The sequence below is a fragment of the Mustela lutreola genome, chromosome X (assembly GCF_030435805.1).
Source record: "Mustela lutreola isolate mMusLut2 chromosome X, mMusLut2.pri, whole genome shotgun sequence".
Classification (NCBI taxonomy): Eukaryota; Metazoa; Chordata; class Mammalia; order Carnivora; family Mustelidae; genus Mustela; species Mustela lutreola.
In genome coordinates this window covers 66,677,870-66,703,982 of record NC_081308.1, presented here as the reverse complement: position 1 = coordinate 66,703,982, position 26,113 = coordinate 66,677,870, and positions in this window count along the sequence as shown.

Sequence of the window (26,113 nt, the reverse complement as noted above, 5' to 3'; positions counted from 1 at the left end):
AATTCTTTCAATTTTTGCTTTCAATTTTGAGGCTGTGTTACAGTGAAGTTTCTGGGACAAGTTCCAATCTGGGACAGCCACCCGGGGTCATTGTTGCACTCCCTCCTGACCACAGACCACACCCCATGAACACAGTCACTCAAGATGTCGTCTCTAAAATTCTGTCTTGGCATGAAACGCACTTACTATAAGATGAATCCACCCCTGTGGGTATTGTGAACCACACCTATCACAGAAAAACACTTTTACTACCCAGATTTTATAGTTCTATGGTTGACTAACTCACATGGCTTCTGACCATACTCCTATTTTTCCTCCCAACTTTTAATGACCAGTTGCAAGGTCCTTCAAGTTTGTCTTCCCATCTAGTCTGACAGCCATCAAGACCATGTGGTCCATATTTTTAAGGAGTATCTACATGGCTTTACCACCTGCAAGTAGAAGCACTCACCCAACTGCCTTGCCAATGACAAACATATTTGAAAATGGAACGTGCTTTTCCTTTACATGTCAGGAAAAGGAAAATTTCCTTTTCCTTCTTCTACTCTATGGCACTCTAGCTCCGGCACTTACAGCTTTCATTTTCTCCACACCCCTGTTATCCCTGGCATTGCCGATTCCTCGGCACCTTCGTCAGGACTGGTGATGCCTTTGGCTCTACCCGTGGCGTGTCTTAGAAGGCAGCTGAAGGTCAACTCAGTGGTGCCCCTCCAGAAGGAGAAAGAATCATCCCAGTTGAACTCCCATCTCCATTTTTCTTACCCTACACCAAAAGGTCTTTCTGCAATATAGCTCTTAAAGTCCACCAATTCGCTTCTTTTAGGTACTGTCTTTTGTTCCTGGCCCACTCCTCATCCCCTTATTTTAATAGCCAGCTGCCTTGAGTCCATCTGAAACAATAGGTTCGAGTGCAAAGGCCAAACGCTTATTTTGATAGCTCTGCCTGGCCTGGCAATGGGAAAGGCTCTCGATGACAGTTTCATCTCCAGCCGTTTGCGGGTACAGATCTTCCAATCTTGTGAGGACCCCAATTCCTGGTCCGTGAGAGTGTCTAAGGCTGTGAATATTTGAGCAACGAGAAGTTCCCTGATTTAAAAAAAAAAAAAAAAGTCAAATAATTCTAACACACCATGTGCATGGTGTACATAATTATGAGGTGGGTTTCTTTTTTTAATTTAAAGGCAATTAATGTGCCCAAAGCATTCGATAAAGCGAATTACCTAAGTGCTTTCTCAGGTTAAAGGCCGGTTGTGTTTCTTAAGACCCTATTCCTATTCAGTTGTTATGTACGGATTTGGCCATCATCATGAGCCTACCCTTCCATTTTACTGTTGTCAATTGACCTCCTGGTCAGGCCTCCACATTCACTAACGTCCAGCATCCCTGTGGATGACCTGTCTTACCTTCAAACCTCTGGGTTACATACAGACTGCTATCCTTGCAGATTCATGTCCTCTCCTTATAGCTGTTCCCTGAAAACGTCCCTCCACCTCCTTTAGATCAGTTCTTCCTTTCCTCTGAGCTGCTCTGCGGGACTTCTAAGACATTCTTCTCAAAACAAGACTTGAGCACATTCCTTCTTGCTCTCAGCTGCCTTCTTGTGTTTCACAGAGAAAACAGAAAGCTTCTGGAGGGAACACCTCCATTTCCTCTTTCTGCTGACTGTCTCCATTCGGTTTCTCTGGAGATACACCCAGCTCACCGTCCAGGACAGTCTTCTCTATAAGGCCAATTCACCAGCCAGCACATTTAAGTCTCTCTCAACCTAAAATAATAATTTAAAAAGTCCCTGAGTTTCCTCAGAAAATTAAAAATAGAATCTTACTTCTTGGTGTAAATCCCAAAGAACCGAAAACGGGGTGTCGAAGTGATATTTTCACACCCATGTTCATAGCAACATTACTCATGATAGCCAAAAGGTGCAAGCAACCCAAATACTCATCGATGGGTGAATGGATAAACAAATAAACACAATGTGGTATATATATATATGAATATTATTCAGCCCTAAAAATAAAGGAAATACTCTCACCTGGCAGTAACATGGATGAACCTTGAGAACATTATACTAAGTGAAATAAGCCAGTCGCAGAAAGACAAATACTATATGATCGCACTTGTATGGAGGTATCTAAAATAGTCAAATTCATAGAAACAGAAAGGTGGTCGTTGCCAGGGGTTGAGGGGAGGGGGAAATGGGAAGTTGCTTAATGGGTGTAGTTTTTCTGTTCTGTGAGGTGAACTAATTCTGTCACACAGCAGTCTGGATAAACTTAACACTATTGAACTGTATGCTTAGAAATGGTCGAGAGGGTAAATTTTTCTGTTACATGTATCTCACCACAATTTTTAAAAAGTCCCTGGACCTCGTGTCCCTATCCAGCTTCAACTCTTTGGAAGAGTCCTCTATGGTCATTGCCATCTCTTCTTTAACTTCCACTCTCTTCTCAGCCCACTGCCACCAGACTCCTGCCCTCACCATTCCACTAAAACTGCTCTTGCTAAGGTTGTCCATGACCTCTCGATATTGTGGGCTTTGTGTACTCAACCTAGGATATTGGACACGATTCACCTCCCCCCCCCACCCCGTTTCATTCTTTTTCCCGGCATTTTTTTCTTCTTCATAAATCGTTCTTTCTTTGGCATGTTGATCTTCATGTCTTCGTAGTTCTTCAGTTTCCTTTGAACAGCTCAATCCAACCTAAAGACATAGCTATCAGATTTACATCTCTGATCAGATGTCCCTCTTACTAGTCCACTCCGTCTGTATGTCCCATAGGCTCTTCAAACTCAACTCTTCAAATTCAACTCATCATCCCTCCTCTTGTTTTGGGGGGTTTTGTTTTTGGCTCAATGCTTGCATTCCCAAATCTTATTCTGAAATTTGGGACTCATACTGGAATCGTGTTTATTCTTTATTTCCCGTATCCAATTAGTCATCAAGTTCTATGGATTCTTTCCCCCTTATTCATTCTCAGAATTCATGTCAAAATACATCTCATCTGTTACTTTAAGGTAATTTCTATGTTTGGTATAAGATATGGTCAGGGACACCTGGTTGGCTCATTGATTAAGCATCTGCATTAGGCACAGGTCATGATCTCAGGGTCTTAGGATTGAGTCCTTAGTTGGGCTTTCTCCTCAGCAGGGAGTCTGCTTCTCCCTCTCCCTCTGCTCCTCCCCGCCCCACTCATGTTTTTTCTTTCTCAAATAAATAAATAAAATGTTTTTAAAAATTTTTAAAAAGATATTGGTGCATGGGGCGCCTGGGTGGCTCAGTGGGTTAAGCCGCTGCCTTCGGCTCAGGTCATGATCTCAGGGTCCTGGGATCGAGCCCCGCATCGGGCTCTCTGCTCAGCAGGGAGCCTGCTTCCCCCTTCTCTCTCTCTGCCTGCCTCTCTGCCTACTTGTGATCTCTATCAAATAAATAAATAAAATCTTAAAAACAACAACAACAACAACAACAACAAAAGATATTGGTGCAGCTTCATTTCTTTGCATTTGGCTGACCTTTTTTTCCCAACACCATTTATTGAAGGGACTATTCTTTTCCCACTGTATATTCTTGCTTCCTGTGTTTTATGTTAACTGACCATATATGCATGCCTTTATTTGCAGTCTTTGTTCTGTTTCATTGATCTATTTGTTTATTTTTATGTCAGTGTCATATTTTTCAGATTACTATAACTTTGTAATGTAGTTTGAAATCCAGAAATGTATTGACTCCTGCTTTGTTATTCTTTCTCAAGACTGCTTAGGTTGTTCAGGACATTTTGTAGTTCCACACAAGTTTTAGTTTGTTTGTTCTGTTTCTGTGAAAAATGTTACTGGAATTTTGGTAGAGATTGTGTTGCATATGTAGACTGCTTTTGGTAATATGGATATCAGAAAAATGATCATTTTTCTTATCTTTGAGCATGGAATATCTTTCCATTTATTTGTGTCTATTCAATTTATTTAATTAGTGTCCTATATATTTCAGTGTATAGGTCCTTACTCTCCTTGGTTAAGTTTATCCCTTCGTATTTTATTATTTTTGATGCAATTGTAAATAGGATTGTTCTCTTAATTTCTTTTTCTGAGAATTCATTTTTAATATAGAAGTATGCAACCGATTTTTGTACATTGATGTTATACCTTTCAACTTTACTGAATGTATTAGTTGTAGTCTATAAATCATGTCATCTGCCAGTCGTGATGGTTTTACTTCTTCCTTTCCAGTATTGCTACCTTTTATCTTTTTCCTGCCTAATTGCTCTGGCTAAGGCTTCCATTTCTATGTTGAATGAAAGTGGTGAGCCTGGGCATTCTTATATTGCTCCTCATCTGAAAGTAAAAGCTTTCATCTCTTCACCATTGAGTATGATGAGAGCTGCAGGCTTGACTTATAATGGCTTTAATTATATTGAGGTACATTCCTTCCATACCACCTCTGTAGAGTTCTTATTTTAAGTGCGTGTTGAATTTTGTCAAATGCTTTTTCTGCATTTGGTGAATTCATCATATGATTTTTATTTTTATTTTGTTAATGTGATTTATCATGTTGATTGATTTTCAGATTCTGAACTGGGTTGCCTTTCTGGAATAAATCTCACTTGGTATTGGTGTATGATGTTTTCAATGTATTACTGATTTTGGTATGCTAATACTTGGTTGAGGATTTACATAGTTATACTTATTTTTAGAGCTTTTGTCTTTTATACCTTCACACTAAGTTTATAAATATTTAATCCCTTTCCTTAAATATACATTTACCTTTATTTGTGAAATTTTTACTTTCATACATTTTCCTTTTGCTAACTAGTATGCTTTCTTTCAGGTTAAAGTGATCTCTTTAACATTTCTTGTGGGGGCAGTTTAATGATAGTAAACTCCTTTTCTTACGCTTATCTGAGAACCTTGATCTCTCCTTCAATTCTCTTTTTAAAAAGATTTAATTTATTTATTTGACAGAGAAAGATCACAAGTAGGCAAAGAGGCAGACAGAGAGAGAGGGGGAAGCAGGCTCCCCACTGAGCAGAGAGCCCGATGCAGGGCTCCATCTCAGGACCCTGGGACCATGACCTGAGCCGAAGGCAGAGGCTTTAACCCACTGAGCCACCCAGGCACCACTCTCCTTCAATTCTTAATGATAATATCAGCAGGTAGAGTATTCTTGGATTGAAATTTGTTTTTTTCCCCCCAACACTTTGACTATATCATGCTACTATACTCTGCCCTGCAAAGTTTTTGCTGAAAAATTTGCTGATAATCTCATGGGGGTACCCTTGTATATAACAAGCTGTTTGCTCTTGCTGCTTTTAATACTCTGTCTTAATCTTTAACTTTGGACAGTTTAATTATAATGTGCCTTGGTGTGCATCTCTTTGGTTTCATCTTATTTTGAACTCTCTAGACTTCCCGTATCTAGGTTTCTGTATTCTTCCCCTGGCTAGAGAATTTTTCAGCTATTATTTCTTCAGATATGTTTTCTAACTCTTTCTCTTCTTCCCTGCTGAGACCCCTATAATGCAAATGTTATTCTGGCATGATGTTCTCACGTACATCCCTTAAGCTATCTTCATTTTTCCCCCTTTTGTTTTGTTTGAGTGAGTTCCTCTAACCTTTCTCACCAATTCTTTCTTCGGCTTCATCTGGTCCATTGCTGAATCACTTTAGTTTATTTTTGCTTTGTTTTGTTTAGTTACTTTAGACTTCAATTGCCTGACTTCTGTTTGTTATTTTCAAATTATTTCCTATCTCTCTGAGGGATTTTTGCTGTATTCCGCCATTCTTCTCCTAAATTCAGTGAGCATCTTTATGACTATTACCTTGAGTTCTTACCAGATAAATTACTTATCTCTATTCCATTAAGGTTTTCCTCCAGTGTTTTCTTCTTACTCTTTTGTTTGGAACATATTTCATATTCAATATTTTGCATGCCTCTTTGTGTTTGTTTCCATATATTAGGTAGACACAGGTATCTCTCCCAGTCTTGAAGGAGTGGGTTTGTGTAGAAAATAAACCTTATATTTTAAGTTTGCTCTAGGACTTGTTGTCTCTTGAACTAGCATTCTAATTTTTTAGACTCATGGGTCTCAGAAATGAAATCCATATTGGCCATCAGAGCTAGGCCCACAAGGGGCATTACCTTGGTAGGTTGTGCCCACCTGCTAGATGGATCTGGCAGTGTCTGTAGAAGTCACACAGGGAGCAGGTCACTCACCCACTGAGTCTGGCTGTGGCCATGGAAGTCGTATGGAAGGGTGGGTTATTCTAGTTTCTTAAGGTGGGAATTTATAGACTTCAGAACTTTCTTCTTTACTAAAACATGTATATAGTAGTATAAATTTCCCTCAGCCCTGTTTTTACTTGCATCTCATATATTGTATTTTGTTGCATGAGATATTTTCATTTAGCTCTAATTATTTTTTATTTCCCTTGGATTTCTAATTTGACCCATTGATCAGTAAGTGTGTTACGTACTTCCCAAGAGTTTTGAGATTTTCCTGTTGTCTTTCTGGTTTGACTACATTCTTGTCAGGTGATACACTCTGTATGATTTCAGTTCTTTTATAATGGATGTGCTATTTCTTATATTCCAGGAGATGTTCTATATTCCTTATGCTTCAATTTATCTGTTCCTATACATGTCAATCTCCTCCTTGCCTTAATTTGATTTTGCATTTGCAAGATAGGTCTGGAACTTCTTACTTCTCCATCTTTATTTTATTTCTGTAACCACAGAGAAGTCAAAATTTCAAGAGGAATATCAAATTTCTTCTGATTATTTATTTGAGGGAATATCTGCTGCAGTGGATTTTAGGTCAAAGTAATAATTTCTTGGTTGTTTTTCAAATAGTTTTCTGTAGGTGGCAGGAGAGTGTCACAAAAAAGAATATACTGCTCTTCCTTTCTTTCACCCACTGTGTTTTTTAAAAAAATAGATTGGGCATATTTCTGCTGCCATGAATATTGGGATACTCCCTTAAAATAAATATTTAAAAATATCTTTGCCAACTTGAGAAATGAAAAGAGCTTTTTAAAAAAATTTTTTTAAAGATTTTATTTATTTATTTGACAGACAGAGATCACAAGTAGGCAGAGAGGCAGGTAGAGAGAGAGGAGGGGAAGCAGGCTCCCTGCCCCGATGCGGGGCTCGATCCCAGGACCCTGGGATCATGACCTTGGCTGAAGGCAGAGGCTTAACCCACTGAGCCACCCAGGTGCCCCAAGAGCTTTATTTTTTAAAAGTGGTCTTTGAAAATTGTTAGGTTGAATTTTCTTTTGCATGTTATATTGGCTGAATCCCAAATCCCACACCTGCCCTCACCCCAACTTACCCTTTTGTTTGTATTGCTCATTTTCCAGTTCAAAATTTTAAAAGGTAACTTACCGCTTTTTTCATTATTATAACAATAATACATCTCATTATGAAAACTAGAAATTTTACAGTAATGCAAAGGAGGGAACAATACTCACAGTATACCACAATTAAATTTTTATATAAATTACCCCATTCCTATACTGGTATTTTAGTCAATTTTTAGGGTTAAAATAATATATTTTATCTTGTTTTGCTAAATGTATTACCTTTTATTTTATTTTTAAGTTTTTATTTAACCTTCAGTTAGTTAACATACAGTGCCCATATTAGTTTCAGGTGTAGAATTCAGGGATTCATCACATACATACACAACCTGGTGCTCTTCACAACAAGGGCTCTCCTTAATAACCATTATGCACTCAACCCATCCCCTTGCCCACTTCTCCTCCAGTTACCCTCAGTTTCTTCTCTATAGTTAAGAGTCATTTTGTGGTCTGCCTCTCTTCCCCCACTCCCCCGCCCCCCCATGTTCAATTGTTTTATTTCTTAAATTCTACATATGAGTGAAATCGTATGGTATTTGTCATTCTCTGACTATTTTTGCATAGCATAATACACTTTAGCTCCATCCACACCCTTGCAAATGGCAAGATTTCATTCTTTATTATGGCTGCGTAATAGTCTGTTGTATTAATATACCACTATGTTCTTTATTCACTCATCGGTTGTTGGACATCTGGACTCTTTCTATAATTTGGCTATTGTTAATAATGCTGCTATAAAAATCAGAGTACAGAGGCACCTGGGTGGCTCAGTTGGTTAATTATCTGACTCCTGATTTCAGCTCAGGTCATGATCTCAGGATTGTGAGACTGAACCCCATATTAGGCTCTACACTGTACATGAAGCTTGCTTAAGATTCTCTCTCTCTCCCTCTGCCCCCCCCATCAATCTCTTTCTCTCTCTCAAAAACAAAAATAAAACTATAATTTTTTAAAATAAATCAGGGTACATTTATCCCTTTGATCAGTACCTTTATATCCTTTGAATAAATAGTTGGTAGTGCTATTGCTGGATCATAATGTGTTCAGTTTTTAACTTTTTGAAGAACTTCCATATTGTTTTCCAGAGTGGCTACACCAGTTTGCATTCCCATAAACAGTGTAGGAGTGTTTCACTTGCTTCCCATCTTCACCAGCACCTGTTTCCCATGTTGTTAATGTTAATCATACTGACAGGTGTGAGATATTTCATTGTAGTTTTGATTTGCATTTCCATGATGATGAGTGATTTTGAGCATCTTTTCATGTGTCCATTGGCCACCTGTATGTCTTCTTTAGAATAATGTATAATCGTGCTCTCTGCCCACTTTTTAACTGTACTATTTGTTTTCTGGCTGTTAAGTTTGAGCAGTTCTTCATGGATTTCGCATACTGACCCTTTATCAGATATCTCACTTGCAAATATCTTCTCCCATTCAGTAGGTTGCATTTTAGTTTTCTTGATTGTTTCCTTTGTTGTGCAAAAGCTTTTTATTTTGATGTAGTTCAAATAGTTTATTTTTACTTTTGTTTCCTTTAGCTCAGAGGACCTATGTAGAAAGAAGTTGCTATAACCAATATCAAAGACATTACTACCTGTACTCTCTGCAAGCATTATTGTGGTTCCAGGACTCCTATTAAATTCTTTAATCATTTTGGATTTTTTTTTTTGTGTGTGTGTGTGTATGGTGTAAGAAAGTGGTCCAGTTTTATTCTTCTGCATGTTACTATCCAGTTTTCACAGCACCATTTGTTGGAAAGACTGTCTTTTTTTCCCACTGGATATTCTTTCATGATTTGTTGAAGAAGAGTTGACCATATAGCTGTGGGTCTGTTTCTGGGTTTTTTTTTTTTTTTTATTCTGTTCCATTGATCTATGTGTCTCTTTTTGCATTAGTACCATACTGTCTTGGCCACTAAGCTTTGCAGTGTAACTTGAAGTCCAAAATTGTGATGCCCCCACTTTTGCTTCTCTTTTTCAAGATTGCATTGGCTATTTGTGGTCTTTCTGGTTCCATACAAATTTTAGGATTATTTGTTCTAGCTCTGTGAAAAATGCTGGCGGTACTTTGATCAGGATTACATTGCGTGTGTAGAATGCTTTGGGTAGTATAGATCTTTTGACAATATTTTTCCTTCCAATTCATAAGCATGGAATGGTATTCCATTTCTTTTTGTTATGTTCAATTTCTTTCGTAAGTGTTTTCTATTTTTCAGAGTACAGTTCTTTTATCTCTTTGGTTAGGTTTATTTCTAGGTATCTTATGTGTTTGGTGTAACTGTAAATGGGATTGATTTCTTGATTTTTTTTTCCTTCTGCTTCACTATTTGTGTATAGAAATGCAACAGATTTCTATACATTGATTTTTGTCCTGCAATATAACAGAATTCATGAAACAGTTCTAGCAATTTTTGGTTGAGTCTTTTGGGTTTACTATATAGAGTATCATGTCATCAGCAGTAGTGAAAGATTGGCTTCTCCCTTGTCACTTTAGATACCTTTTATTTCTTCCTGTATTGCTGAGACTGGGACGTCCAGTGCTATGTTAAAAATCAGTGGTAGCAGTAGACATCCCTGTCTTCTTCCTGATCATAGAAGAGGAGCTCTCATTTTTTCCTCCATTGAGGATGATATTTGTTGTGGGTTTTGGGATATGGTCTTTATGATGTTGAAGTGTGCTGCCTCTAGACCTACTTTTTTGAGGATTTTTATCATAAATGGATATTCTACATTTTCAAATGCTTTTTCTGCATCTACTGAGATGAGTATTTACCCTTTCTTTTATTAACATGGTGTATCTCATTGATTTGCAAATATTGGACCACCTTTGCAGACCAGGAATAAGTCCCACCTGATTGTGGTGAATGATTCCTTTAATATGCAATTTGATTCTGGAGTTCCTGGGTGGCTCAGTGGGTTAAACCTCTGCCTTCAGCTGAGGTCATGATCTCAGGGTCCTGGAATCAAACCCCACATTGGGCTGTCTGCTGTGCGGGGAGCCTGCTTCCCCTCTCTCTCTGCCTGCTGGTCTGCCTGCTTATGATCTCTCTCTCTCTATCAAATGAATAAATAAAATATTTTTAAAATATGCAATTTGATTCAATTTGCTAGTATTTTGTTGAGAATTTTTGCATCCATGTTCATCAGGCATATTGGCCTGTAGTTCTCTTTTTTAGTGAAGTCTTTCATTTTGGAATCAGGATAATGCTGCCTTCATGGAATAAATTTGGAAGTATTCCTTTCATTTCTATTTTTTGGTAACATTTTGAGAAGAGTAAGTATTAAGTCTTTAAATGTTTGGTAGAATTCTCCTTAGAAGTCATATGGCCCTGGACTCTTGTTTTTTTCAGAGAGTTTTGATTACTCATTCTATTTCTCTGATGGTTATTAGTCTAAGTTTTCTATTTCTTCCATTTCAATTTCTGTTGTTTATATGTTTCTAGGAATTTATCCATTTCTTCCAGATCATCTGATTTTTTGGCATATAATTTTTCATAATATTCTCTTATAATTGTATTTTTGTGATGTTGGTTACTTCTCTCTCATTTATGATTTTATTTATTTGGATCCTTTCGCTTTTCTTTCTGATAAGTCTGGTTAGGGGGGCTCTTTATTTCTTCGATCTATTCTACTGATTTTTTAAAAATTTCTGTATCATTTATTTCTGCTTGGATCTTTATTATTTCCCCCTTCCTGCAGGCTTTAGTCTTCATTTGTTTTTCTCTTTCTACATCCTTTAGGTGTAAGGTTATGTTTTGTATTTGAGATTTTTCTTGTTTTGTGAGGTAGGCCTGTACCACTTATGCTGCATCCCAAAGATTTTGGACTGTCATGTTTTCATTTTCATTGGCTTCCACATATTTTTAAAATATCTTCTTTAATTTCCTGGTTAGCTGATTCATTCTTTAGTAGTGTTTTTATTTTGTTTGTTTTTTACCTCCATGTTTTTGTTTTTCCAAATTTTTTCTTATGGGTGACTTCAAGTTTCATAGGTGTTGTGGTCTGAAAATATGAATGGTGAATGGTCTGCTCTATATCTTTTTGAACTTGGTGAGGCCTGGTTTGTGACCCAATATGTGATCTTTTGTGGAGAATGTCACATGTGTATTTGAAAAGAATGTATATTCTCTTCCTTTCTTTCTTTTTAAAATATTTATCCTTTTTATTATTTTCGGTTAGCCACTGTTTAGTACACCATTAGACCATTAGTTTTTGATGTAGTATCCAATGATTCCTTCCTTCCCTCCTTCCTTCCCCCCTTTCTTCCTTCCTCTCTCTTTCATTTTCTTTCTTTCTCTTTCTTCTTTCTTTTCTTTCCTGTCTCTGTCATTTATTTCTCTCCTGGTCTTTATTATTTCTCTTCTTCTACTTACCTTGGAGTTTGTTTCTTCTTCTCTTTCACCTTCCTTTAGGTGTAAGGTTAGAATACTTATTTAAGCATTTTTTTGTTTGTTTGTTTCTTGAGGTATACTTGTATTACTATCTACTTCCTTCTCAGAACTGTTTTTGCTGTGTCCCAAAGATTTTGGGTCATTTGTTTTCATTTTCATTTGTTTCCATGTTTTTTAATTTTTCTTGATTGAATCATTGGCACATTGGTTGTTTAGTATCATGTTTATTCTCCATGTGTTTGGTTTTCTTTTTCCAGGAATTTTTTTCTTGTGATTTATTTCTAGTTTCATACCATTGTGACTGGAAAAGGTGCATGGTATGATCTCAGTTTTCTTAAATTCATTGAGGCATGTTTTATGGCCTATTGTGTGATATAATCTGGAGAGTGTTCCATGTGCGTTTGACAACAATGTGTGTTCTGTTGTTTTGGGGTGGAATATTCTATATATGTTATGTCCGTCTTGTCCCATATGTCATTCAAAGGCACTTTGTCCTTGCTGATTTTCCTATCTGCATGATCTCTCCACTGATGTAAGTACAGTGTAAAAGTCCCCTACTATTATTGTATTACCACCAATTTCTCCTTATAACCATTAATAAAATGTATGTACTTAGGTGCTGCAGTGTTGTGTATGTAGATATTTACAATTGTTATATCCTCTTTTAGGATTAATTCTTTTACCATTATGGAATACCCTTCTTTGTCTCTTGTCTTTGTTTTAAAGCCTATTTTTTCTGACATAAGTATTGACATCCTGGCTTGTTTTTCACTTTCATTTAATAGTGAATGTTTTTCCGTTCTTTCACTTTCAACCTATTTGTGTATCTAAGCCTGAGGTGAGTCTCTTGTAGGTAGTTTGTAGGTGGATTTGTATATTTATCCATTCTGGCACCCTGTATCTTTTCATTGGAACAATTAGGCCATTTACATTTGACTACTGATAGGCATGTAGTTATCTTTCAAAATATAACTTTTAAAACTTTTAAAATTTCTTTTCTTGTTGTGTTTCTAGTTCTTCTGAGTTCTTTTCCTCTCTTGTGCTTTTTTTGTGTTTGATCAGTATCTGTAGTATTATGTTTGGCTTTCTTTCTCTGTTTATTTATTTATTTATTTTGTATATCTATTATAGGTTTTGGATTTGTGGTTTCCATGAAGTTCATATGCAACATCCTAAGTAAATAGCAGTCTCTACTAATCTGGTTGTCCTTTAAAACAAAACCAATAAAAAACAGAAAAAGAAAGAAAAACTTTGTTTCGTTTTTCCCCTTCTGATCCTTTTATACACCCTTCTCCACATTTTATGTGTATACTGTCATATTTTACATCTTTTTATGTCTCCTTCAAATCTAAATGATGACGTTGCTGCATAAAGTACTCTTGCTTATAGTCCCCCCCGCCTTCAGTACTTTGAATATATCATGTCCTTTGCTTCTGGCCTGTAAGGTTTTGCTGAATAATAAGATGATAGCCTTATACCTTTTTCCTTGAAAGTAAATTTTGTTTCTCTTTGTTGCTTTTAAGATTTTTTCTTTATCTTTAAGCTTTGCATTTTAATTATGTGCTACCGTATGGACATCCTTGGGTTCATCTTGTTTGGAGCTCCCTTATGTTCCTTGAATCTGGATGTGTATTTCCCTACCTAGATTAGGAAAGTTTTTAGCTGTTATTTCTTCAAATAAATTTTCTGCTCATTTCTCTCTCTTCTTGTGATCCCTATAATGTGAATTCCTTTTCTTTGCTGTTTAGCTTGGTTGCTTTCCATTACCCTATTTTACAGGTTATTATAAATTCTTCTGCATTTGCCAATATGTTGATTCCCTCTACTGTATTATTTATTTCAGTTACTGTACTCTTCAACTCTAGTTCCTTTTTATATTTCTTATCTCATTACTACAGTTCTCACTGAGTTCTTCCATTCTTTCCACCTGGCGAGCATCTTTACCATTGTATCTTCAAAGTCTTTATCAGGCATATTGCTCATCTCTGAATCATTTAGTTCTTTTTCTGAGGTTTTGTCTTGTTTTATCTTGGAGTACATTCCTCTCTCTCTCCCCATTTTGCTTGATTTTTAAAGTTTATTTATTTTTTCTTTCTTTTTTTAAAATTTCTTTTCAGTGTAACAGAATTCATTGTTTACACACCACACCCAGTGCTCCATGCAATACATGCCCTACATAATACTCACCAACCGGCTGCCCCAACCTCCCACCCCTTGCCCCTTCAAAACCCTCAGTTTGTTTTTCAGAGTCTATAGTCTCTCATGGTTCACATCCTCTTCCAGTTTCCCTCAACTCCCTTCTCCTCTCCATCTCCCTATGTCCTCCATGTTATTTGTTATGCTCCACAAATAAGTGAAACCATATGATAATTGACTCTCTCTGCTTGACTTATTTCACTCAGCATAACCTCTTCCAGTCCTGTCCATGTTGTTACAAAAGTTGGGTATTCATCCTTTCTGATGGAGGCACAATACTCCATACTGTATATGGACCACATCTTCCTTATCCATTCATCCATTGAAGGGCATCTTGGTTCTTTCCACAGTTTGGCGACCGTGGCCATTGCTGCTATAAACATTGGGGTACAGATGACCCTTCCTTTCACTATATCTGTATCTTTGGGGTAAATACCCAGTAGTGCAATTTCAGGGTCATAGGGAAGCTTTTTTTTTTTTTTAAATTTCTTAAGGAATCTCCACACTATTCTCCAAAGAGGCTGCACCAACTTGCATTCCCACCAACAATGTAAGAGGGTTCCCCTTTCTCCACATCCTCTCCAACACACGTTGTTTCCTGTCGTGCTAATTTTGGCCATTCTAACTGGTGTAAGCTGGCATCTTAATGTGGTTTTAATTTGAATCTCCCTGATGGCTAGTGATGATGAGCATTTTTTCATGTGTCTGATAGCCATTTGTATGTCTTCATTGGAGAAGTGTCTGTTCATGTCTTCTGCCCATTTTTTGGACATGATTATCTGTTCTGTGTGTGTTGAGTTTGAGAAGTTCTTTATAGATCCTGGATATCAACCTTTTGTCTATACTGTCATTTGCAAATATCTTCTCCCATTCTGTGGGTTGCCTCTTTGTTTTGTTGACCGTTTGCTTTGCTGTTCAGAAGCTTTTGATCTTGATGAAGTCCCAAAAGTTCATTTTCCCTTTTGTTTCCTTTGCCTTTGGAGACATGTCTTGAAAGAAGTGGCTGTGGCTGATATCAAAGAGATTACTGCCTATGTTCTCCTCTAGGATTCTGATGGATTCCTGTCTCACTTTGAGGTCTTTTTATCCATTTCGAGTTTATCTTTGCGTACTGTGTAAGAGAATGGTCGAGTTTCATTCTTCTACATATAGCTGTCCAATTTTCCCAGCACCATTTATTGAAGAGACTGTCTTTTTCCCACTGTATATTTTCTCCAGCTTTGTCGATGATTATTTGCCCATAGAGTTGAGGGTCCATATCTGGGCTCTCTACTCTGTTCAACTGGTCTATGTGTCTGCTTTTATGCCAGTACCATGCTGTCTTGGTGATCACAGTTTTGTAGTAAAGCTTGAAATCAGGTAACGTGATGCCGCCAGTTTTGTTTTTGTGTTTCAACATTTCCTTAGCGATTCGAGGTCTTTTCTGATTCCATAAAATTTTAGGATTATTTGATCCAGCTCTTCGAAAAATACCGGTGGAATTTTGATCAGAATGGCATTAAAAGTATAGATTGCTCTAGGCAGTATAGACATTTTCACAATGCTTATTCTTCTGATCCAAGAGCATGGAATGGTCTTCCATCTTTTTGTGTCGTCTTCAATTTCATGAGTGTTCTGTAGTTCCTTGAGTACAGATCCTTTATCTCTTTGGTTAGGTTTATTCCCAGGTATCTTATGGTTCTTGTGCTATAGTAAATGGAATCGATTCTCTAATTTCCCTTTCTGTATTTTCATTGTTAGTGTGTAAGAAAGCAACTGATTTCTGTACATTGACTTTGTATCCTGCCACATTGCTGAATTGCTGTATGAGTTCTAGTACTTTGGGGGTGGAGTCTTTTGGGTTTTCCATATAAAGAATCATGTCATCTGTGAAGAGAGAGAGTTTGACTTCTTCATTGCCAATTTGGATATCTTTTATTTTTCTTTGTTGTCTGATTGCTCTTGCTAGGACTTCTTATACTATGTTGAACAAGAGTGGTGAGAGTGGGCATCCTTGTCGTGTTCTTAATCTCAACGGGAAGGCTGTGAGCTTTTCCCCATTGAGGATGATATTTGCTGTGGGTTTTTTGTAGATAGATTTTATGAAGTTCAGGAATGTTCCCTCTATCCCTATACTTTGAAGCATTTTAATCAGGAACGGATGCTGGATTTTGTGAAATGCTTTTTCTGCATCCATTGAGAGGACCATGTGGTTCTTCTCTCTTCTCTTACTGATTTGTTCTATCACATTGATTGATTCGTGAATGCTAAAACATCCTTGTAACCCAGGGGTGAATCCCACCTGGTCAGGGTGGATAATCTTTATAATGTGCTATCGGATCCTGTTTGCTAGATCTTGTTTAGAATCTTAGCATCCATATTCATTAGGGATATTGGTCTGAAATTCTCCTTTTTGGTGGGGTCTTTGCCTGGTTTGGGGATCAGGGTAATGCTGACTTCATAAAAAGAGTCTGGAAGTTTTCCTTCTGCTTCAATTTTCTGAAACATCTTCAGGAGAATAGATGTTATTTCTTCTTTGAAAGTTTGGTAGGATTCCCCAGGGAATCCATCAGGTCCTGGGCTTTTGTTTTTTTGGGAGGTTTTTGATCGCTGCTTCAATCCCGTTACTAGATAACGGTGTATTCAGGTTGTCAATTTCTTCCTAGTTCAATTTTTGGAGTTTATAGTTTTCCAGAAATGCATCCATTTCATCTAGAATGCTTAACTTATTGGCATATAACTGTTGATAATAACTTCTGACGATTGTTTCTATTTCCTTGGTCTTAGTCGTGATCTCTCCCTTTTCATTCATGATCTTATTAATTTGAGCTTTCTCTCTTTTCTTTTGGATTAGTGTGTCCAATGGTTTATCGATTTTATTGATTCTTTCAAAAAAAATCAGCTTCTAGTTTCATTGATATGTTCTACTGTATCTCTAGTTTCTATCTCATTGATCTCTGCTCTAATCTTGATTATTTCCCTTTTTATGTGTGGAGTTGGTTTGATTTGTTATTGATTCTCCAGTTCTTTAAGGTGTAGAGACAGCTGGTGTATTCTGGATTTTTCAATTTTTTTGAGGGAGGCTTGGATGGCTGTGTATTTTCCCCTTAGAACCGCCTTTGCTGTATCCCATAGGTTTTGGACCGAAGTGTCTTCATTCTCATTGGTTTCCATGAATTGTTTAAGTTCTTCTTTGATCTCCTGGTTGATCCAAGCATTCTTAGATGGTCTTTAGCTTCCAGGTGTTTGAGTTCCTTCCAAACTTTTTCTTGTGATTTAGCTCTAGTTTCAAAGCATTGTGATCTGAGAATATGCAGGGAATAATCTCAGTCTTTTAGTATAGGTTGAGCCCTGATTTGTGACCCAGTATGTGATCTACTCTGGAGAAAGTTCCATGTGCACTTGAGAAGAATGAGTATTCTGTTGTTTTAGGGTGGAATGTTCTATATATATCTATGAGGTCATTCTGGTCCAATGTGTCATTCAATGCTCTTGTTTCTTTATTGATTTTCTGCTTGGATGATCTGTATATTACTGAGAGGCTTGTTAAGATCTCCTACTATTAATATATTCATATCAATATGACTCTTTATCTTGATTAATAGTTTTCTTATGTAATTGGCTGCTCCCATATTGGGGGCACAGACATTTACAATTTTTAGATCATTTTGGTGGATAGTCCCTTTAAGAATGACGTAGCATCCTTCTGTATCTCTGACTACAATCTTTAGTTTAAAATCTAATTTATCTGATATGAGAATCTCTACCCCGGCCTTCTTTTGAGGCCCATTGGCATAAAAGGTGCTTCTCCCTCCCTTCACTTTCAGTCCGGGTGTATCCTTAGGTTTGAAATGGGTCTCTTGTATACAACATATGGATGGGTCCTATCATTTTATCCAATCTGCAACCCTGTGTCGTTTTATGGGTGCATTTAGGCCATTCACATTGAGAGTGATTATTGATAGATATGTTTTTATTGACATCGTGTTACCTTTGAAGTCTTCCTTTTTCCTTTCTGTAGATTGTCTTCATATTTCTTTTTATTTTTTAAGATTTTATTTATTTATTTGACAGAGAGAGATCACAAGTAGGCAGAGAGGCAGGCAGAGAGAAAGGAAGGGAAGCAGGCTCTCCGCTGAGCAGAGAGCCAGATGCGGGACTCGATCCCAGGACCCTGAGATCATGACCTGAGCCGAAGGCAGCGGCTTAACCCACTGAGCCACCCAGGCGCCCCTGTCTTCATATTTCTGTTCAATGATATTCTTAGGATTTCTCCTCTTTTATAGAACCCCCCTTAATATATCCTGCCATGTTGCTTGGTGTTCACATACTCTTAAGCTTTGCTGGTCCATCCATTTTGAATGGCAGTCTTGCTGGATAAAGTATTCTTGGCTGCATGTTCTTCTCATTTAGTGCCCCGAATATATATATCTTGCCAGCCCTTTCTGGATTGCCAGGTTTCTGTGGACAGATCTGTCATTATTCTGATGGTACATAATGAACTTCTTTGTCCTGGCTGCCTTCAAGAGAGCCTGTCTACAATTATGATTCCTCATTCTTACTATCAGGCGTCTCGAGGACATTTGAGAATCTATAATCTTGGGGGGAGACTGTTCTGCCTCTACTACAGGAACGCTGGTTCCATTCGCAATACTGGGAAAATTTTCATGGAGATCTTGTTCCACTATATCTTCTAGACTTCTTTCTTTCTCCTCCCCTTCAGGGATTCCAATAATTCTGGTGTTGGAACGTTTAATGGCATCATATTTCACTGATTCTGTTTTCATGACTTCTAAGCTGTTTGTTCCAGGCTTCCTCCTGATCCTTTCTATCTGTTTGTCCTCCAGGTTACTAATTCTATCTTCTGTCTCAGTTACCCTAGCTTTGAGAGAATTTAGATTAGATTGGAACTCATTGAGAACATTGTGAACATCGTCCCTGGTGGCTTTCATTTCTGTCCTAATCAATTCCATTTTGTCATCCATGCCTTTCTCCAACCTAGCTATTTCCTGGATAATTGTTAGCCTGAATTCCCTTTCCGACATATGGTCTATGTCGATAGGCATTAGCTCTGTTGCAGAAGCCCAGACTCTGAATTTTTCTTCTGTTGGTCATTCCTCCTCCTAGTCATTTTGGTGAGAGATGGCTGAACAGATGTAGCTGGATGTATCGACCATGGTGCAGTCAAGGTGCACCCTGGAATGCTTCTAAGCAATCAAGAGTCCCCACCCAAATGATGGAAAAAAGAAAGAGAGAAAAAAGAAAAAGAGAGAGAGAGAGAGGAAAAAAAAGAAAGATAAAATAAAACAGAAGGCTCAGCCAAAATGGGCCCCAAGGTAAGATTTATGAGGTATACAAACAAAAACAGACTAACAAAAAGACTGATAAAAGTAGATGACAAGAGAAAATACACACACACACACACACACACACACACACACACATATCCAAGACAGAAAAAGAATCTCGTCAAAAAGAACCCTAAGTATAAGATTTATATACTATCAGGACAAACACAAATGCTCAGAAACACTGGTGGAAGAAAAAGATGGGAGAGTGGTTATAAATTCCCAGTGTGGGCGAGGAAGGTTATTTTCATTCTTCCTGGATGTATCTTGATATCCTTGTTAAAGGACTCAACTTTCCTAAAATAAAGGGGGATTAATAATTGGTTTACCTATAGGGGTAGCATTGATTGGGGAAAGGGGATTACCTTGAAGTTTAACTCTATATGTATATTAAATAATAAAAAAGAAAAAAGAATGAACTAAACTAAACTAAACTAAAATTTTAAAAAATTTAAAAATAGAAAAGCAAAAGAAAAACACAGGTATATGTATCAAAAAGTTCAGGTTAAAAGGTTATTATGGAATTTGATGTACTCAACATCTCCCTTTGATGGTAAATAGGTTAAAAAATTATCTATATTAAAAAAATGAACCAGAATAGTGGGAACAAATAAAAAATAACAGTTGTATCTATGAAGTAGTAGTGGTTGTTCTCTTGTCCTTTTTTTTTTTTTTTTTTTTTTTTCCTGGTTGGTGGCTATCCTCGCTCTGGGGATTTAAGCCCCTGTCCCTAACCGCCCCAATTCCCACAATTTCTCCCCATGATCCTTTGCTCTTTTTGAGTGCTTTCAACCGGACTCCAAGTTAATGCTGGTCCGCAGTCACAGGGCACTCTTGTATTGGGGTATTACTTTCCAATGGGTGGCTTCTGGTGGCTCCCTCCCCCTTTTGTTTATCTTCCGATATCAGTCTGACTTTCCCACTCCACTTTACCTGTCCACTGGTGTCTTCTGCCCCCATAGAGATCCAGATATGGATAGTTCTAATCTCAGGCTGATTTCATGGGTGATCAGAGTTCTTTGGTAGGTAGTCAGCTCACTTTAAGGTACAGGTTGAAACGTCGCCTCCTCCTAGTTCTCCACCATGTTGTCTCCCTTTGCTTGATTTTTTTAACGTTTATTTTTATGGCTCAAGAGGTACAGATACTTTTATTTTTTTAAAAAAGATTTTATTTATTTGACAGACAGAGATCACAGGCAGGCAGAGAGGCAGGCAGGGAGAGCGAAGCAGAGATCCTGATGTGGGGCTCGATCCTCTGCCATTTCACAGAGTTGTGCGGCTGGCTCAGTTATATGCTAGTTGCTCTTTAAACCATTTTTCTTCTGTGCCCCCATGTGATCAGGGCTGGTGTGAGCTAGGGGACCAGGGGTTTGCTGAAGTGGCAAGCTGGCTTCATCTACATACCCAGATCTGATCTGTAATTTCAAGTTGGCGGCAAAACATGAACTATGTTGTTTTATAGTTCCTCTGACTCAGAATGAGTTTCTGCAGCTCATTCACTGATGAGGGAGCAGGAGGCTGGCTGAGGATGGAGAAGGGGCTGATGCCTTGCACCCCCTCTCCACCCACTCCCCTTGGTAATATGTGTGACATTCCACAGGCACCCCTGACCGCCTTAAAAGAAGAATGTTGCTTTTATGCAGATCAAACTGGAGTAGTCAGAGAAACTATGGATAAACTCAGAGAAAGACTTGCTCAAAGAAAAAGGGATTTTCAGTCCCAGCAGGGATGGTTCGAAAACTGGCTCAACAGATCGCCTTGGCTTACTACTTTGTTGTCATCTATAACGGGCCCTCTCATCATTCTGTTATTAATTCTAACTTTTGGTCCTTGTGTCTTAAACAGGTTAGTACAATTCATTAAAGATCGCCTGTCTGTTGTTCAGACTATGGTCTTGACTCAGCAATACCAACTACTTAAACAAGTAGAGTCCCAAAAGGACTCAATTGAAGAACAAAACAGATGGATATAAGATTATATCCATGATAAAGAAAAAGGGGGGAATGAAGGACCCCAGGTCAGAACTATAGTATAGCCTATAAGTTTTAACATTCTTTTTATAACCAGCTTATGCTAAGAAACTGTGGCCAGCTGACCATAGATAAGGGAGTCAGCAAGCAGCATAACAGGATAACGAATAGCAAAAATCTGTATTTAACCCGGCTGTTTCTGGCTTCTGTATAATAATGCTTCTAATGCTTTGCTAAGAAATGAAAAATTGCTTAAACCCTCGCTCGCTGTGTAATCAAATAAAGTTATACCCTTCCCCTGTCAAGAATTTCCCCTACCACTAAATAAAATTGATAAGGGTTGTCTCCCGTACCAAGGCCGGAGTCGAGCGGTTCAGCACGTACGCTAGCTGGAGACGTGCGGTTCAGCACATATACAGATAAAGGTTAGAAACGTGCAATTCAACACGTACCCTCTACTGTACACTACCTGAACGGTGACTGGCCAGAATGTATGGTTGATTTTAAAGGATTGGCTACCTGTGTGTAGGCCTTACTGTAATGCTTTGAAATTACTGGCTAGAAAAGTGAGGGCTCTGATGTAATGGACTGTAAAATTCTATATTAAGTCACTCCCGAAACAGATCGGGGCTCTCAGACACTGACCCATCCCTCGCGGATTTCGTGGTCAAGTGTCCCTGGGAGTCCAAGCATGCCCGAATAAAATCCTCTTGCTTATTGCATCCAGTGGTCTGTGAGTGCGTCCTTGGGTGCGGGTCCTCTAGGGTCTTTCATTCACCATTTGGTGGAGTTCTAATGCTGGCTCTTTTATAAACTGGTTGCTCCTTTGAAGCATGTCTTCCTTTTTTTTTTTTTTTTTTTTTTTTTTCCTGCACCCATGGACAGAGGAATCTGTTCTAAGTCTCTCAGTACTATCCATCCCCACTGCAGTCACAGAGTCAGGGATGGGGGTTCCCTTCCTTATCATGTCTCTGTCTCTCTTGATGTTTTCATTTGACAATTTCTCCATTTTCTCTTCTGCAAAAGCTCTTCAGTTGGCCTTAAGTTCTTCTTCAGGAGGAATTGTTCAATAAATAGGTGTCACTTAGCATGCTCTGTGCAGGAGGTGAGTTCAGGGTCTTCTTACATAGCCATTTGGGATGGCACTCTATATATTTGCTTTTATGTGACATTTCATATAAATGGATTCATATAATATATGATCTGTTGCATCTGGCTTCTTTCAGTAAGAAGTTTTTCAAATTTATCCACTTTGTAGCATGTGCCAGAGTTCCATTCATTTTTATGACTGAATAATATTCCACTATATAGATATATCAAACTTTATTTATCCAGTCATCTGTTGGGTTGTTCCAATTTTGGCTATTATGAGTAATAGTGCCAAGAACATTTATTCATAAAGTTTTTGTAACAATTTTATGGAGATATAATTCAGATACCATTGAACCCATCTGGTGAGAGTATAGTAAATTCTGGTAAACTACAATATAGTTTTTAGCATATTCATAGAATTGTGCAATTATCAATCACTACGATAAACTTTAGAATATTTTTATCACTTTAAAATACAACCCCACAAATTTGGCCTATCACTTCTTCTGAATTCTAATTACTAATCTATTTTATTAATCACTAATCTATTTTCTTTCTGTATAGATTTGTTGCTTCTGGACATTTCACATAAATGGAAAAATATCATGTATGGTCTTTTATTATTGGCTTATTTCATTTCAAGTTTCATCCATATTATAGCATGTATCAGTATTTCCTTCCTTTTAATGTCCTATTTATATTGCATTGAATGGATATACCACATTTGTATATCCATTAATCCATTGATGAATATTGGAGTAGTTTCCACTTTGAAGCTATTACAAATAATGCTCTGAACGTATGTGTCTGATTTCTGTATGGACATAATTTTATTTCTTTTCGAACATATATACATGACTAGAATTACTTGGCCAAATGATCTACATTTTGAGGAACTTGCAGATAGGTGGTTTTTTTTTTATTTCATTAAGTTTTTAATTTAAATTCTGGTACAGTTAACGTACAGTGTTATAGCACTTTCAAGTGTACAATATAGTGATGCAACAATTCTATACACTGTTCCGTTCTCATTAAGATAAGTGTACTCTTTAATGCCCATCTCTTATTTCACCCATTCCCCCACCCATTTCCCTTCTGGTAACCACTAGTTTGTTATCTGTAGTTAAGAATCTGTTTCTTCGTATCTCTTTCTCTCTCTCCCTTTGCTGCTGTTTTTGTTTGTTTGTTTCTTAAGTTCCACATTTAAGTGAAATCATATGATGTTTGTTTTTCTCTTACTGACTTATATCACTTAGCATTATGCTGTCTAGCTCCATGAATTTCTGTCTAAATTTCAGTCTTTTTTAGAGATGAGTAATATTCCTATATATATTCATATATATATTAATTCATATATATATACACACACACAAACACATACACCATATATACCAATATATATGGTGTATATATATATACCATATATATATGCTATAAATATGTTATGTATAACAATATATACCATATATACAATATATATACCATATATAATATACATAACATATATACCAATATATATACCATATATACTATATATATACACACACACCATACATATCAATATGTGTATATATATATATATATACCAATATATATACACCAATATATACCATTATATATATATATATATATATATATATATCCATCATATATATCAACACACACACACACACACACATCACATCTTCTTTATCCATTCATCAGTCGATGGACACTGGGATGCTTCCATTACTTGGCTATTATAAATAAAGCTGAAATAAACATACAGGTACAAATATCATCTCGAATTAGTGTTTTTATACTTTTTGGCTAAATATCCAGTAGTGTGATTACTGGGTTGCAGGGTAGTTCTATTTTCAATTTTTTGAGAAATGTCCATAGGATTTTCCAAAGTGACTGCACCAGTTTGCTTTTCCACCAAAAGCACACAAGGGTTCCTTTATCACCATATCTTCATCAATACTTGTTTCTTGTGTTTTTTTATTTCAGTCATTCAGATAGGTGTGAGGTGGCTTCTCATTGTAGTTTTGATTGCATTTCCCTGATGATGTGTGATGATGAGAATATTTTCAGGTGTCTGTTGGCCATCTGTATGTCTTCTTTGGAGAAATGTTTGTTCATGTCTTCTCCCATTTTTTTTTTTAAGATTTATTTATTTATTTATTTGACAGAGAGCGATCACAAGTAGACAGAGAGGCAGGCAGAAAGAGAGAGAGGAAGGGAAGCAGGCTCCCCGCCGAGCAGAGAGCCCGACGCGGGACTCGATCCCAGGACCCTGAGATCATGACCCGAGCCGAAAGCAGTGGCTCAACCCACTGAGCCACCCAGGTGCCCCACTTCTCCCATTTTTTAATTGGATTGTTCATTTTGGGGTGTTGAGTTTTATAAGTTATTTACATATTTTGGATACTAACACTGTATTGGATATGTCATTTGCAAATGTCTTCTCTCATTCAGTAGGTTGTCTCTTTTTGATTGTTTCATTTGATATGCAGAAACTTTTTACATTGATGAAGCAACAGAAAGAGAACTTAACAAAAAATGCCATTAACAACTGCACCAAAAATAATAAAATACCAGGGAATAAGGATGATGGCAGCAAAAGTAGGAGTACTCTGGGTTTTTCTTGTCTCATGAATACAACAAGATTAACAGTTAAAACACCTGAACACAACAGAAATCACCCTGAAGACTGGCAGAACAAACTTCACAACTAAAGATAGTGAAGAGTCCAAACTGAAGAAGGTATGAAGTGCAGAAGCACAGTTTGGGGGAAAAATGGGTCAAAGATGTTGCGGTAGGGAGGGAACTGCTGTCATGCAAAGGATGAGAGATAACCTAACACACAGGCATGCACACAGGAAAAATGAATCCCCATAGGAATTGGCTTGGAAAGTGAGAGACACCTAAAATCTTGAATTCTTTCAACCAGCAGGATTAAAGCCTAGAGACTTTAAGGTCAATCAGCTTGAATCAGGGAGAGCCTGGAGGCATTAAAATGCTTTTGGAGAGAAGGCAGGCAAACAGCCCACAAACATACAGCATAAAAGCAGCATTCTGAAGAGCACCTGGGTCACTCAGTGGAGATGTTAGTTTCTCATCTTGGAGCATGTCCCAAAGAGACACATTCACAAAGAGACCCCTCTAGGAATAAAAGAATTGGAAGGTAACATTTTCTTCAGTGGCCTCTCAGTAAAAGCACAGAGCCACTTGCACTAACCACAACACTGACACCCAATATCTATATTTCTTTTGTTGTTGTTGCATTTTTTCATTTTTTATTAAATTTCAATTTAATTAACATATATTGTATTATTGGCTTCAGAGGTAGAATTTAGTGCTTCATCATTTGCATACAACACCCAGTGCTCATTACATCAAGTGCCATCTCCCAGTTGGCCCATCCCCTATCCACCTCCGTCCAGCAACCCTCAGGTGTTTCCTATAGTTAAGAGTCTATTATGGTTTGCCTCCCTCTTGTTTCTCATTTTATTTTGTTTCCATGCCTTCTCTCATGCTCATTTCTGCTTCTTAAATTCACATATGGGTGAAATCATGTGGCATTTGTCTTTCTCTGACTGACTTATTTCAGTTAGCATAGTGGCCTCCAGTTCCTGCCAAGTCACAAATGGCAAGATTTTATTCCTTTCAATGGCTTCGTAGTATTCCACTGTATATATATACACCACCTCTTCTTTATCTATTCATCTACTGATGGACATCTGGGCTCTTTCCATATGTTAGCTATTGTGAACATTGCTGCTATAAAAGTTGGAGGGCATGTGCCCC